Source organism: Watersipora subatra, chromosome 7 (genome assembly GCF_963576615.1).
Source record: "Watersipora subatra chromosome 7, tzWatSuba1.1, whole genome shotgun sequence".
Taxonomy (NCBI): domain Eukaryota; kingdom Metazoa; phylum Bryozoa; class Gymnolaemata; order Cheilostomatida; family Watersiporidae; genus Watersipora; species Watersipora subatra.
In genome coordinates this window covers 51,420,620-51,436,437 of record NC_088714.1, presented here as the reverse complement: position 1 = coordinate 51,436,437, position 15,818 = coordinate 51,420,620, and positions in this window count along the sequence as shown.

The window sequence follows — 15,818 nt, the reverse complement described above, 5'->3', positions numbered from 1 at the left end:
AATATTTATAAATCTAGTTACAAATATATTTATAACTATATTTATAAAATTTAATCATGAATGTATTTATAATTATGTTTCTATAATTATCACAATCAGGACTTTCTACATTATTTTTTATGCCGTTTTCTTTTGCGTCACACATTTATCTGCACAGTAACTAATAAATAGCTTCGTATATTTATTTATATATATTATATAAATATTTATATATATTATATATATTTATATATATTATATTATTTATAATATATATATAAATATATATGATATGTATTCATGTATATACATATATATTTATCTATTAAAGTAAGAATATATGTATATTTTTTATACAAAAAAATATAAATATATTTTTATAAATTGTCAAAAATATTTTGTCAAAGATTTATCCAAAGTCATTTGCTTATGTTTCTCAAGAATTTATTTAATTTTACGAAAAGCTGTGCCTTTTTTGTATCACCCATGCTCCTACTCATTCTGGTTTTTTTAAGTACAGTATTCTGATTTTAAAACTGAAATAAGAGTATGAAATATTATTTATCATTATTTGAACATCATGGGATCGAATACGGTCAAACCTCGACATACCACTTTATGTAACATACAAAAACCTACTGGCATTGTCCTAAGGAAATTTGTTGGACTAGACAAGTTCATTTACTAAGAGTAGACCCAGTTATTTCCCTATCGAAACTCTCGCTAATGAGTTGGATTGAAAAGCGCATAATAAGAGTGAAAATAAACTTAAGATTTCAATATGCATTTTATTAATTGCTTCATCTGTGATACAAAGTTGGGTGTCATCAGCAAATGAAATCGATAAAACATTAGCTCAAAATAATGCTATAAATATTGAAGTTTGTTTATTATCTTGTAATTGGTTTGTGACTCTTAATGTACAACTTGAGCTGACAGGTATATCTTTATCGGTGAAACTTGAAAGTGAGTAAACACTATTAACACTACTGTTTATTTTTACAATCTAAATGTTGATTTGTGATTTTGCTTGTTTTTATCTAGAAAATTTTTATTTCTGATTTTACAAGATGGTTTTGTAAAAAAGTGTAATAGAACCAGATATATACTTACTTGTTCATTGCAAAATGGGTACAATGTTTTTTGATCAAAGGACCTGTATTTTGGGACTGATTGATCTTTCATGTTAGACTGATGACTTGAATCCTATAATTTAGTCTCTACACGTGTGTTAAATCTTGAAAGCTAGTTTTTTAAGTTATTTGCAAACCAACTGTAATAGAACTGTTAGTACTATACCGAACCAACTCTTACACTAACCATGTACATATGCATTGTCAGTGAGATTCTTGCGCAGCCAGATGTTGTCTTTAAGCGGCAGCAATACCTGTATAAGTACATCATACTGAGTGTATAAAGTCGGAACTATCCATCTGAGACTATGGCTCTAAAAGTAACAAAATTAATTGTTATCTTCAGGTTAAATATTACTGTCTTTTAACAAGTGGAGATAAGTCATAAGATATCACAAAGGAAAAAGCAAGGAGTAAAGAAAACTCTTGCATGATTTTAGCAAGTATCACATCTATAATTTTTTATTGGCATTAGTGAGTCAACAACAAAGATGATGCTTTTCGTTGCAAGATAAAAACAAAAATACACAGAATCAGAAAGTATTGAGTGGAACGAAATGTTTTTTGAAGTTGGTCTCTTCTGCAACTAATCTGTCTAAGCCAAAATATGAAGATCACTCACACTTTCTCCGATGTCTGTTCCTTTCAGTGCATCATGCACAGGAAGACTTCAAATCTAGGTGTAATGTGATGTGCTCAGATTTGAGGTATTGCTAAGCGATTCAAAATCTTTAGGTTTTTACCGCAAATTTTTAAATGTTACTCTCAAATGATTATGAAATTTTAAGTCATCACCAAATTTTTCTCACTTCTTAAAAATAATAAAAATAACTAACAACATTAGACTAACAGCGTCTAGAGGAGGTGTAATAAAATACCTTAAATCTAGACAAAGACTTTACTATGCCTAGGTCTGACGATTCGTGAAAAGATATACTGGGGCCTTACGCAATGATACAATGGTGAAACTGATTTAAAAGCTGTAAATTGAGTGTTATCTTTCCATGTCACTTTGTTTAAGCGGACTGGAGTTTTCAAAAATCACCAGACGATTCAATATCGCAAATAGACGATTCGCGAAATATTATTACGCAAAAAAACTCGTAAATTTTTGTTAATAATTTTTTTTTAATTTAAAAAGAAACTGTTTTGTATTCATGATAATTAAAAACATTTATTTCATGAATTCCATTTTGTGTGGAAGGCTACGAAATGAGCTTATTATAAAACTAAAAAACCCATGCATTTTAGTTCCAGTATCGCTTATTCTGAAAACCATCAGGAGGGAGATCAATCGTCATTACTGTGATTATATCGTTTATACGATTGGCGATATCCCTTTAAATGGTGGCAATTTCAAAATGGTCCACCTTAAAAGTTGCCCACAAATGATTTAATTGCCATATCATAAAGCTCTAGTTATAGTAGCAAAGCACACAAATACTACCGTGTTTGTGCTGATTTACCTCCTTACGCTGACCTTGTTTATTTTCTTGCCATTATCTCACTATTTTCATCATTTTGATTTGTTGTACTTTATTATTTTGATCAGTTTGAGATTATTTGCAATAATTGTTTTAAAAATAGGTTTGCTTTTAGTAGTTATGCAGTTTAAATTTAAGCACCATAAGTGCTAATGGAATAAGCACCAATCATATGCACATCAACCAATGATAAGAATAGGCACACTTGTCTCTGAGCTTTTGAAGACCACACAACCTGCACTCATATTGATTTTTGCGATATGTATTATTGACAGTGAAATATAAAATATTACCATGACTTCTGACTTCATACGATTATGCTAGGACACTACAATAGATTAGATAAACACTGTTATCTGTGAAAGTGCTGTATTTTGCCTTAAAGCTTTTATGTGCTTTAAAGTAGCTACTGCTTTTTAAAAAAAGCTGTTTAATGTTGAGCTTGCACAAAAGTTTAGTTGATTTTTTTCCGAAAGTATCAGTATTTTTCATCATTTGTGATTGTTTTTGTTGTTTGAGGTGATCTGACGGTCAGGATGTTTCAAGATTAAAATAGACAATACTTAATTTTGGGTATAAAAGCTTAAACAAAATGCTTGTGAAATGTTGTGGTTATCATTGCTATAGCTGACAATGGCTATTTTCAAGTTGCAGAGTTACGAGTCTCTGTTCTGTTGGGCTCTTTGCGACTATAGACATCAAAATTACACTTTTGCTCGATCTAAGTGTATGATAGCAATCAAGTTTTATTGATTTTAGTCTTGAGACATCATCATAGCCGAATCACCTCAAACATCAAACCAACCACAAATGATGGAAAAGTACCGACACTTTTGATAAAATCTACTAGATGTTGAGCAAGCTCACCTCGGAGTCAACTTGCTAACAAGCCCTCTGAATAGGTATATGAGGTATGGATATCTTTCACCATGGTTACTCTATACACTGTTCAGAATACAAGTGCATGCAAGCATCTGTTAGAATATGGCAGGTCAAATGGTTTATCGTACCTCAATAGACTTTGAGTGCCACTGCTGCAAGCTAATACATTTGTAAACATCTTTTGTAGAACCTCTTTTCCTTTCAAACTATGTTGGTTGTTTCGACAATGAATGACAATTTTTAGACTTACAAAAAAATGAAGAAGCTTATATTGGTAGACGCTCAATTGAAGGTGAGCTCACCACAATTTTACCGTGATATGATGTCTCTGAAATTGAATATGATTTCTCTTAAAACTAAAGAATGGGCAGAAATATGTATAACGAGCATAACAAAAAAGATATGCTAGATCTTTTAAAGTTAATCCAGTATGGTTTTTTGAAGTTTCTATTGGTCAATTTTGTGTTGAGCTTTGTGATTGACTGAAATTTGAAAAATTTTCTACCTTTGTCGTAAATGTCTGCGCGACCATTTTTCCTTTTCTCTGGCTAATCATTGTTCTTAAATTAAATTGTTTTTGCTTCAATTCTATTGGTTCATTTATAAAACTGAAGGTGCGTTGACTTTGGAACAATTCTGAACTAATTTCTGAATGGTTGTTGTATCATATGCCTAATCCAAATTCGTAGGAGGAGAATAAAACAAACAATGAATCAAGCAGGTGCTATGCAAGAAACCTAATGTTTTTTTTTACTTTGGAAAACAACTATCTCCTACAGATGCTGTAAATTTGTGGTGCAAACACTATGAGTTAATATTTTTATTTAAAAGTGTTTGAAATTAGGGTTTGCAACTTGCAGTTTCTTTTACAAAAACTCCAGTCATTCAGTACTTCATATTAATGGGCTATCGACTTCAAAAGTTCTTCATAACTTTCAGCAACATAGCTAAACACAAAATATTTCTATTGGGATAGGGCAGTTGAAGTATTTAGTTTGCATGTAGACATACATACTGGTAGGTATCTAGACAGTTAACTTTAGAGTATTAGTATGATGTCTAGAAAGTCTAAACTTAGGGTACTGGTAAGGTGTCTAGACAGTTAACCTTAGGGTACTGCTATGGTACCTAGACAGTTAACTTTAGAGTATCTGCTATGGTACATGGACAGTTAACCTTAGGGTACTGCTATGGTACCTAGACAGTTAACCTTAAGGTACTGGTATGGTACTTATATGATTAACATTAGGGTACTGGTATGGTACATAGACAGTTAACCTTACGGTACTGGTATGGTACTTGAGTGGTTAAAGGTTGACTTGCAACAAAATTCACATTACAGTTATTTGGTATCAAAAGATTCACCATGTCTTACTCTGTTGTGTTGTAGGTGCCAAATATGTGGAAATGTGATTACAAGCTTTTAAAAGCTCAAAAACGACAAGCCGCCGAAGATTGGAATCTCTTTATTTCTCTGACGTATTCATTACAGTTTGGTTATCGTCTTGTCACGTGATGTTCTCACGTGAATTGAAAGGCCAATAAAAAGTTCAATATAAAACTTATCGTAGCACTAGTTTATGACAAACACTTTGGGTTTTACCGAAGACCCCGTATCAAATATAGATGCTCGCTACTTTACAGTTTTGTTTCGGCATTATTCAATCGTCAAGTCGTAATCTGATCATGCGACCCAATACTTCGCAAATAATTTTGCAGCACTTTTCGATTATCACAGGTGACCAGCAGGCTCGTCATGATTATCAGACAATGATATGTACTCCTTCGAGCTAAGGTTAAAAACTTTAACGATTTTTTACGGTAAGTTATAAGATATCAGTGCTAAAAGTGACAGCATTACAATGACGATAAAACAGACGCGTAAGAATAATAGACATAGTTTTATTGAATGCGGGAAGTATATTTGTGAAAATATTTCGACGAATGAGGTTGCATGAAAGTGTAAACAGAAACCATCCTGTAACAACTATATCCCAATTGAGCCGTTTTGGAAAGCGAATCCAAAGAGCTTTTAATCACATTCCCATATATTTTGTACTTACAACACAACAGAGTAAGACATGGTGAATCTTATGATATCAAATAACTGTAATGTGAATTTTGTTGCAAGTCAACCTTTAACCTTACGATACTGGTATGGTATATAGACAGTTAAACTTAGGGTACTGATATGGTACATAGACAGTTAACCTTAGGGTACTGGTATGGTACATAGACAGTTAAGCTTAGGGTACTGGCATGCCAGAGTGTAACAAAAGCTGCTTATTTTCATCTTGAAGCTATTTATTAGTAAAAGACTTCTCAGTATTTCTATATATTTCAATATGTTCTTTATAGTTCTAATATTTAACTTAGACATTTTATGAATTTTCTAATAACTTTAGTTACTTATAGAAATATTTAGACTGATATAATGACACAAAACCCTTTATTACCTTCAACTAGGCAAAGATCAGGTTCAGATATCTGAATAGTTTTTCTGAGCTGAAAGTTCATTTGAACAAGTTTTGTTTTGAGCTCTATTGAGTTGTGTTTAGTTTATTTCAGGCAAATGCTAGTTGCACTTGTCGACTGCTCACAAATCAATGAGCACTAATAACCACAAACTATGATTTTGTTTGAAGTCCTTTGACAAATTTCACAGAATAGGTGCATATGATTAATTTTTGAAAAGTTGAGTAAAATGCAAACAAATTGGCTAGAAATAGCATGTAAAAAATGTGGTAGTGAGATTCTTACACTAAAAGCTGTCATGAATTTTCAATTACTTCTTTTAAAATGTAAATTCCTACAGCTTTAGGTAAGTCAGATTAGTGAGAACTTGTTTTTAAATCTATGCTTGTAGAAGGCCCAATAATCGTTTATCATCTGGTTTAAAATCTAGAAAACCTTTGCTGACTACACATGACTCAATAAACATCAAAACTTTTAATAATTGAGACCCTGCCTAAAAATTGGAAGAATGTGCAGGTAAAATTTGATGATAGCTAGAAATAAAACCCAAGGTTTTCTTTTCACAGTGAAATTCCAACCTATTGTAGAACAGTTTTAGAAAATATGCATAGGTTGGAGTAAAGATACATTGCGCTATAGATCTATACTTGATAATCAGCCAAAGCCTATTGATTTCAAGTAAAACTTTAAATATAGGTCAATATGACACCATTTAATATGTCTGCAGTATTAATTAAATAGCAAAAACATTAAGTTAATATCGGTTTGCCTTAGAAACAGTTTTGCATTTTTAAATGATGCAGCCTTTTAGTCTACAAAACAATGGAATCTTCGACTTTAATCACTTCAGACAAGAACTCAGGCTAAGAAGTTCAAGTTTTGTTCAAGTGAAATTTTAACTTACGTAAAAATGTTTTAGAAAATATGCATAGGTTGGAGTGGAGATACACTGTAATTTAGATAAAGCTGATTGATTTTACGTAGAACTTTTAATATAGGCCCATATGAAACCATTTGATGAGTTTGCAGTATTAATTAAACAACAAGAACATTAAGTTGATATCGATTCACCTTAAAAACATTTTAAAAATGATGGAGTTTTTTAGTCTACAAAATAATGGAATTTTTTACTTTATTGAAGAGGTTTCAGACTAAAAACACTTGTTCAAGTTAATTGCTTGGGCCATGCTCTTCTGCCGATGAACCAGTTTGCCTGACAATTTTCTCTTCTCCCAACTGAGAATCAAAAGTGAAGTTCATTCAAGCTTCTCTGTTTCATGCTGTAAACCATGCAGCAATAACTCATCCTAGTTTGACTGCAGTTATATTCTCAATAGATACACAGACAAGAGCACAATTTTTGGTACAGCGGAGATTTTCTAACCAAATGATATTGGAAAGACCAATTACAGCATTGCATACTTAAGGAGAGGTTATGGTTATAAATTATGGTTATAGTTTAGATAGTATAGCTATAGCATTCCACGTTAGACTGCGATACTTCAAGATAATTGGTCTTGCCATGAAGCTGACAGGGTGGGTCGTGACCGGCAGCATAGCTGTATGAATAGCATTGAGTTTCTTTCAAGCAATCAACAGCACAACTCTCTACATTCTTGACTCCCTTACTAGACAGAAATCGGCCTTTGCATTCCCCATGACCTAGCATCACCATTCGACCATGACCTTTGGGCACAGACTTTTTTACAACTAATTCCTTTGCTTGAACTAGGTGAAGCCGCAAGTGTCCGGGATAGGTACCTAGCCAAATACCATCTCGAGTTACTACTAAGCTGTTGAATTTGAGCTCTTCAGGTATGTTTATTATTTCAACAGGAAGTTTAGCCGGCATCAAGGAGTACTCAGTCGGCCAAACAAGTTCAACCAGCTGCTGATCGTCAATTATAAAGTAGCGATTATTGAATATTGAAGGAGTCCCAGACATGCTAGGACAGTTAAAGAAAATAGCCGTTACATAGTCACCGCTGTTATCGACCCTTTTAGATGCATTGCAGATGTTCCCAGTTCCCAGGTTGAATCTAGAAAATCCAACTACTCCTTGCCATTTCCCAAAGTTACTGACATAATAAAATGGAATTATTTGTTTATATTTTATTGACGTGAACCCATCCTTGTAGAAATTGAGTAGAGCGTATTCGTCTTTTTTGTAGATTAGCACAGTAACATGATCCCTAAAATTTGCAACCTTCAACTTTCGCAAACTCATCGTGTTCCAACAAATCTTTCCGTCAGGGTATGAGCCTTTCGACAGCTGGTCATAAACGGAAATGAAATTCAATTTCTGGCTTGTAGGACAGTAATTAGCATCGCCATCCATCTCAATAGTCGTCATGAATTTCTGAGAAGGGTCAATAACTAGTAATGAAAACTCTGAGCCTAAATCAGTATTCCAATCATCGAAAATACTAAAGTTAACATGGGCGACATCGGTGAGTGTGACGAAAGTGAAATTATTAGCTTCATAGTCGCATGCTGCGCTGATGTTCTCTCCGGCAATGACCTTACAACCTTCGCTGTTTGCTTCAATGAGTTGTTTGTAATTGACAATCAATAATGTATGTGGCTTGTGTGGGTGCTCAATAATTTCACGGGCCCAACTGGTAGCCGGCAAATCAAATCCATAGATGTACTCAAACTCGTGATTATTAGTGCTGTTCTTTGGAGGACTGTCTGAAAAAGTGCCACATACACTAACTGTATGTTTTATAGATGACATGATGTAGTAATTAAATAAATCTTTAAAAGAATTTAAGAAATTTTAGTTATAAGATTTGGGGCGTACAGTGAGGGATGAACCCTTCAGAGGCTTCAGCTAATTTTAAATTATTCATATTTTTAAATTTGTTAACAATTTTTATAAAATAGTACTTGAAGGTTGACTTGCAACAAAATTTACATTACAGATATTTGGTATCAAAAGATTCACCATGTCTTACTCTGCTGTGTCGTAGGTTCAAAATTTGCGGGAATGTGATTAGCAGCTCTGAAAAGCTCAAAAATGAATGGTTAATTGCAGCCATTACAAAAGCAGCCGTAGGTTGGAATCGAACACGATGTTGGGTTGAATACAGTGTTTACACTTTCATGCAACCTCATTTGTCGAAATGTTTTCACAAATATACTTCATGCATTCAATAAAACCATGTCTATTGTCTTTGCGCGTTTTTTCACTATCATTGTACTGCTGTCACTTTGAGCACTAATATCTCGAAACCTAGCTTAAAAATCAGTTTAATTTTTTAACCTCAGCTCAAGGGAGTGCATATCATCTTCTGATAACCATGAAGAGCCGGTTAGGCACCTGTGATAGTCAAAAAATGCTGCAGAAATTGTTTGCGCCATTTGGCAGAGAATATAGGTCACATGATAAAATTATGGCTGGATGATTAGACCAAGCTGAAAAGAACCTATAAAGTAGTGAGCACCTGCATGTATATTTGATACGGGATTTTCGGTAGAACCAGAAGTGTTTGTCATAAACTAGTGCTATGAGAGGTTTTATTTTGAGTCTTTTATTAGTCTTTCATTTCACGTGGTAACATCACATGTAAAAACAATAACCACCTCGAGTTGAATACGTCATCAAAAATTAGGGATTCTAACCTACAGCCGCTTTTTTTTAACTGTTTGTTTGTGAGCTTTTTAGAGCTTGTAATCACATTTCCACATACAGTATTTTGCATCTACAACACAGCACAGAAAGACATAGTAAACCTTTTAATACCAAATAACTGTAATGTGAATTTTGTTGCAAGTAAATCTTTCAAATCTTGATTTATAGAATTCTACTTATTCTTAAAGTATTATTTCATAATTTCGCACTAGTGTCCAAGACATCCATTTTTCTTCTCTCAACTTTCCCAGTATTTTCTTGCAGTATAATAGTATGAGATTTAATGTGACGGTTTATCATGTTTTGGCATAGGTGGAATTGTAGTTGAATGACCTTTTGACACCAACAATAGTTCAACTGCAGTTCAAAACACTGGCCTATCAATCGTAAGCCAGCGTAGTAACCTACTGAACCATGGTGGCTCTCTTGACCAATTTTAACTTAACGTTTGTAAATTACTTTTCAATTTATGATATTTTTAGTTTTCATTTTTAGCCAATACCCCTGCTAGACAGATAGAGTTCTCAAGAGAGTTGCAAATGTTTAAGTACAATACTAGTATAATTGAGAAAAACATACTGTTTTAGATAACTAATATGAAGTTATATTCAACATTTGGAAAGGCTAAAAAAGTTGAAGAGTTGTCACCTCCTGAAAGTTTTTTGGAAGTGACAAGCAAACTTGGAATCACAGTTGCAATATGGAGTTAGTGTATGCGAGTCTTCCTGCTTGTCAAAAAATATCAATAATAAGTACTAACAGCAATTTTTAACTCATAATCAACTAGCAGCATTAACTAACTAATTTTTGAAAAATGATAGTATTTTCACTGTACTTGTAAAAAACATCAATTTCAGCGATGCTATTCTCAGTCACTTTATGACAATAGTGTCTAGCTGCAAATGACTACAAAAAAGTCTGCTTAACATAAAAAACTGAAGTTTTTTCGATAGCTGATTTTGTTTGTTTCTGCCGTTAACTTGCTAAATATAAACAATGATATACAGCCCAAAAGGATAGCCGACGGCTATTATATGGGCGGGGTTTAATTATGGAGCTCTATTAGGATTGTGCTAGCCTGGGTTTCAAAGCAAACACAACTCTCGCGGGGCGGTCGCGTTGCCTTGTTAGGTTTTAGAAAACATGAATCGCTGTTATCGTTTCATTAGCTTATTCAGCCAGTAGACCCCGCGGGTCACAATAGCAAACATTGAATTTCTGCAATGTAGGGGTAATACCTAACCAAAATAATGTATCTAATCAAAATAAAACATTTCAAATTACCTACTTTTAGTAATTTTAAAATTAGTAAAGATCATAGTATATGCCTAAAGTTGAATATAATTACCCGAACAATGGCATTTTTTTTCTAGTTTTTGATTAATATTTTGCCACTCCTAATATAAAATGACAAAGTCTTTCATCGGTTTCACATTGTTTTACCTTGCCAATAAGATGGGACAGCAGGCAAAGCTGTGCAGTGTAGTTTTCATACTCAAAATCTAATGCAAAACCGAATTTGAGCTATTTTACGATTGTGACTATTAATATCACGAATGCTTGTGAATGGCAACTGACTGATCATAACGGTGACAATATTGGGATACTATATTTATTTGACAAAAAAATGAATTCAACAGATAAGTAAAACAGCCGCTATAGTTCATAATATTCGTAAATTTACAAGGTGCTTTATTCAGCATATTTGTTTGTTCGGGTGCCGTGTTCGGGTTAATCCCAACAGAGCTTCATCATTAAACCCCGCCCATATGAGCGCCGTCGGCTATCCTTTGGGGCTGTATATCATTGATATAAAACACAACATAAGGCTGCATTCTAATTCTATCATGAGCCAATTATTTCTTATTTATTCACACCTTGTCCATATGGATTAGCTTTTAATGTTTTTTGAGTTACTTACCAGACTCTGTAAATGTGGCGTAAACACTCAAGTGATTGTAACCGCCGCACGTCTCTGTCTCTTCTTCTGTACAACTCGCAGAGCACAGACTGTCTAAGACAAGTCTTGATTCATCCAAAGAGAAACTGCAATAGCACTTGTTTCCTTCCTGCAGACCTGCATAGCTATAACCTTTAAATAAATCGAATTCAATTTAAAAATAAATGCACTGCCATTCTATCATTGTATTAGGTTGCAATCTTTAAAGTAAACTATTTACCTATCAGATGTCAGCATTATGCAAAATGATGTAAATTGCTGTAAAATGTGGGCACACTAATTCAAGATGGATAATTTTGAGTTGGCTACCCACAAAAATGGAAAAAATGTTACTTCGGCTTATTGTAATAGATATTTATGCTTTTCTTTTTGCATTTACCTTTTGCATTGTTTTAAGCAGTGTTTATAGCAATAATTTTGGAAAAAAATACTATTCCTAAACTCCTAAACCAAAACTGATTCTGAAAGATGTTTGCTTTGGCAGCTTTTAATAACATAGCCATGGTTTGAGGATCTGTAATTATTCTCATAATGCAAAGTTTACATACATTTTATAACTTAGTTTTATCATGGGTGCCATGCTTATTCATGGACCTCAGGTGTGGAGAAAAAAATATTTAACAGCTCTGGCTTGGCAGGAATCGAAAACAATCGGAAATATGAAGACTTTGAACAATTGCTTAAAAATGAACCAAGAAATACTTGGTCACAAAACGTAGAAAAAGCTTGTTGAGTTGCAAACATGAAACCTAAAGCACTTTGTTCATGTGAACTCGCATGAACGATTATGAATCGTCCGTTTTACAATCGTGGACTTCCCTAAATTGCAGACAAGAACTAGATATGTTTCTTTAGATCCCTCGTGTTGTGAAATATGTATAGACCAGGGAACTTTTGCACCAAACTAATGTACACCTGCTCATATAATATGAGTTTAAAAAAAGTTACCTAAACTACCTAATGGGCCAGCTGTGTGTGTCACATAAAATCCAAAAAAGTAGGTGTTTTTAGAAACGCCCTTTTCTGTTTACATTAGATTGACTTGATTGTAACTTTATTTCACCACTAAATGCCAAAAAACACATCAGGTTTTACGGAAAAACAACAATAACATGAGAATAGTATCACAAAAATAAACACATAGCGTTGAGATAGTATTTAGAAATAAAAGAAAATGGTAACACGGCAATTCGATTGTTTAAACAAAAGTAAAAGAACGCAAGAATAAAATATTGAATTGACTAAAAGGACAGATCGCACCGATAGACCAAGGCCACCGATAGAAAAGGCCACCGATAGAACTTGCAAACTCAGCAAAGCTAATTGGTTTTGGCAGATATTGAACTTGAAGCATATTTATTCCTAATATCTAGCATTGGCTGCTCAGAATTTTAGAGAAATAGAAAGTAACGATGATACTGGCTTCATATTTAAGAATCACTTTAAAATGGAGCAAATATTCTAATACATAATAGTTTGTTTAATTTGTTCCAAAGCTGAAGAATAACAAAAAATACTTTGTGAGGTAATCACCACTAGCGCTACAACAATAGTGATATAGAATTACTTAAAAGATTAAATAAAAAGCTTTGGATTATATGTGAAATCTAAAATAAGAATATATCAGCATATAGAAATTTTTTTAATTTTATTGTAGATTACCGATACAAGTGTAGATGTGGCTGTAGAGTCCGTAATAGAAACAGGCTGCCCAAATTGGTCTAACTTACTGTAGATATAATTTAAATTATGTTTATTCGCATATATTTTATTTTACTCTACTTTTACAATTTTCATAAATCTTTCAACAATCTAGAATAAATTTTAAAAATTTTGGAAATTGTATGTTAAAAATTGCTTTTTATATGAAAACCAAATGTTGTTTTTATTTTACATGTCTTGTCAAAAATGCTTGTGTAGAGGTGATTGCACAACTGTTGAGGTAAAGTTGATATCCAAGACAATTAAGTGAGTTGCTTGGCATGTCTCACTGATCTAATCACTAATCACATTTCTACTTTTTTGCACCTACAACCACATATTCTAACCACATATTTTGCACCTACAACGCAACAGAGTAAGACATGGTGAATCTTTCGATACCAAATAACTGTAATGTGAATTTTTTGCAAGTCAACCTTTAAGGTAAAGTTGATAGCCAAGACTAATAAACGCTTGGGATGTCTCACTGAATCAATAGCCATTTCAGTTATTACAAAGCTTTATGGAAAGTGAAGCAACAGAACTTGTGAGCTGTCAGTGTGTTTACTTCAATGTAATGTAATATAGAATATCGGCCGGCAGCCTAACTTACTATTGGCTTTGAGATCATGTAGAAGCTGTAGTGACTGTCGAGACAAGACAATACAGGATCTGCAATCATGGCTCACTTCGCTTATAACAAAGGAAAGATATGTAATACAAATTAATGTTTGGAAGCTTGGGTCATCGACATTTCTGATATACCTGACGAGTTTTGAATTAGAATTCTATTTGAAGCCGATTCAAAATCGGAATCTGCGCATAAAAAGACCATTGTAAAGTTCACTATCTAAGATCTGATGCAAGTACTAACATAACAGACATATGATTTCAGTAAATACACATTTGAAATTTCATTCAAGTGTTGTTACATTAGTATTACCACATCGCTCATTACTTCATGGGTTCTAATGCAAAATACACCGTTGCCATAAACATTATTATAGTTTTTAGCTTTAAGAGCTCTCTGTTATGGATATCACTTACGCTTACAAGCCCTTTGTCTGAAGTTATAACAAACCTTACAGGTTTCTTTAAAGCTAACTATAGCGGCTGAATCTGTAGCCGCAATTTTGATAAGTGGTTTAAGACTGATTGTCATTCTTGACGCTGCAAGATGTCTGCTCAGTGATGTTGCCTGCTCTACGGTTTACAGATTGAGTGCTCTAACTACTCGGCCATGACTTCCATCATAGAATATTTTCACAGGTTTGCAAAGTTTATAGAGATTGGTACTGGCACTACTGTGACAATTCTACTATTTGGAACAGAATAAAACACAGATGATTCCCAACTTATGAATGAGGTACATTCTGAACAGTCATTTGATAACTTGTGCAGTGCCCATTGGCTAAAAGTTTATTGTTATTTTTGCCAAAAGTTTTTGAAATAGCAAAACGTAAAAGTTTTGCTCTGATAAAAAACTGTTTGGATGCTAATATTATAACTAGTTCAGCAGTGCGAAAAAGAGTTGAGGTCAGCAGAAAAGTTGGAAGGTATTGAACAGTCAGAAAATGAAAGATTCTACACAAAAGTAACAATCAGAATGTAGCCCGTCAAGCAAATGATGCAAATATTTTTGTTTCAAAAATGTTAATTTTTTTTCTGCATATATTGAAATTATTGTTCTGTTTATGCCACCTGTTTTTGCATTTATATTTGTAGCATTTAGAATATTATATAACTTATAATCTTGCAGATTTATAGCATATTATTTGATAGCATCACTCTCGATATAAACTCGGCTTATAATGGATTGACGCTCATAACTCCACTTCTATTGCACATGAAAAACCAGTTTTGACTCAAACTGAAGCAAACATATCAATGAGTGCCTTGAGTTTTAATACAACATTGTTAAATATAGATAACATAAAAAAACAGAAAACGAAAAAATTTTGCTCTACTAAAAATTGTTTGGTTGCTAATATAAACTAGTTCAGCAGTGCGAAAAAAGTGTTGATATCAGCAGACAACTTATAAGGTATTGATCAGCCAGAATAAAGTGAAATGTTTCCAAATAAAGTAACAATCAGAACGCAACCTGCCAAGCAAATGATGCAAATATTTTCTGCATATATTAACATGATGGTTTTGTTTATGTCGCCTGTTCTTGAATATATATTTGTAGCATTTGGTAGATTGTTATATAACTTATAGGCTTGCAGATTTATAGCATACTATTTGATAGCATCACTACGATGGTATAAACTCCGCTTACAATGGATCGACGCTCTTAACTCCTCTTCTATTGCACATAAAAAGCCAGTTTTGACTGCAAACTGAAGCAAACATATCACTGAGTGCAATGAGTTTTAATACAACATTGTTAAATAGAGTTATAAAATAAAAATATACCTTTTTGTATGTACACACAACACCATTCATCTCTACTGTTTTTTGTAACACGAATGCTCGTAAGTAAGGTAGCGTCTGTATACTTTAATGTTAATTACTCTGGCCGGTCTGCAACTGCAGCAGATATAATATGATAGAATATGATCAAATGT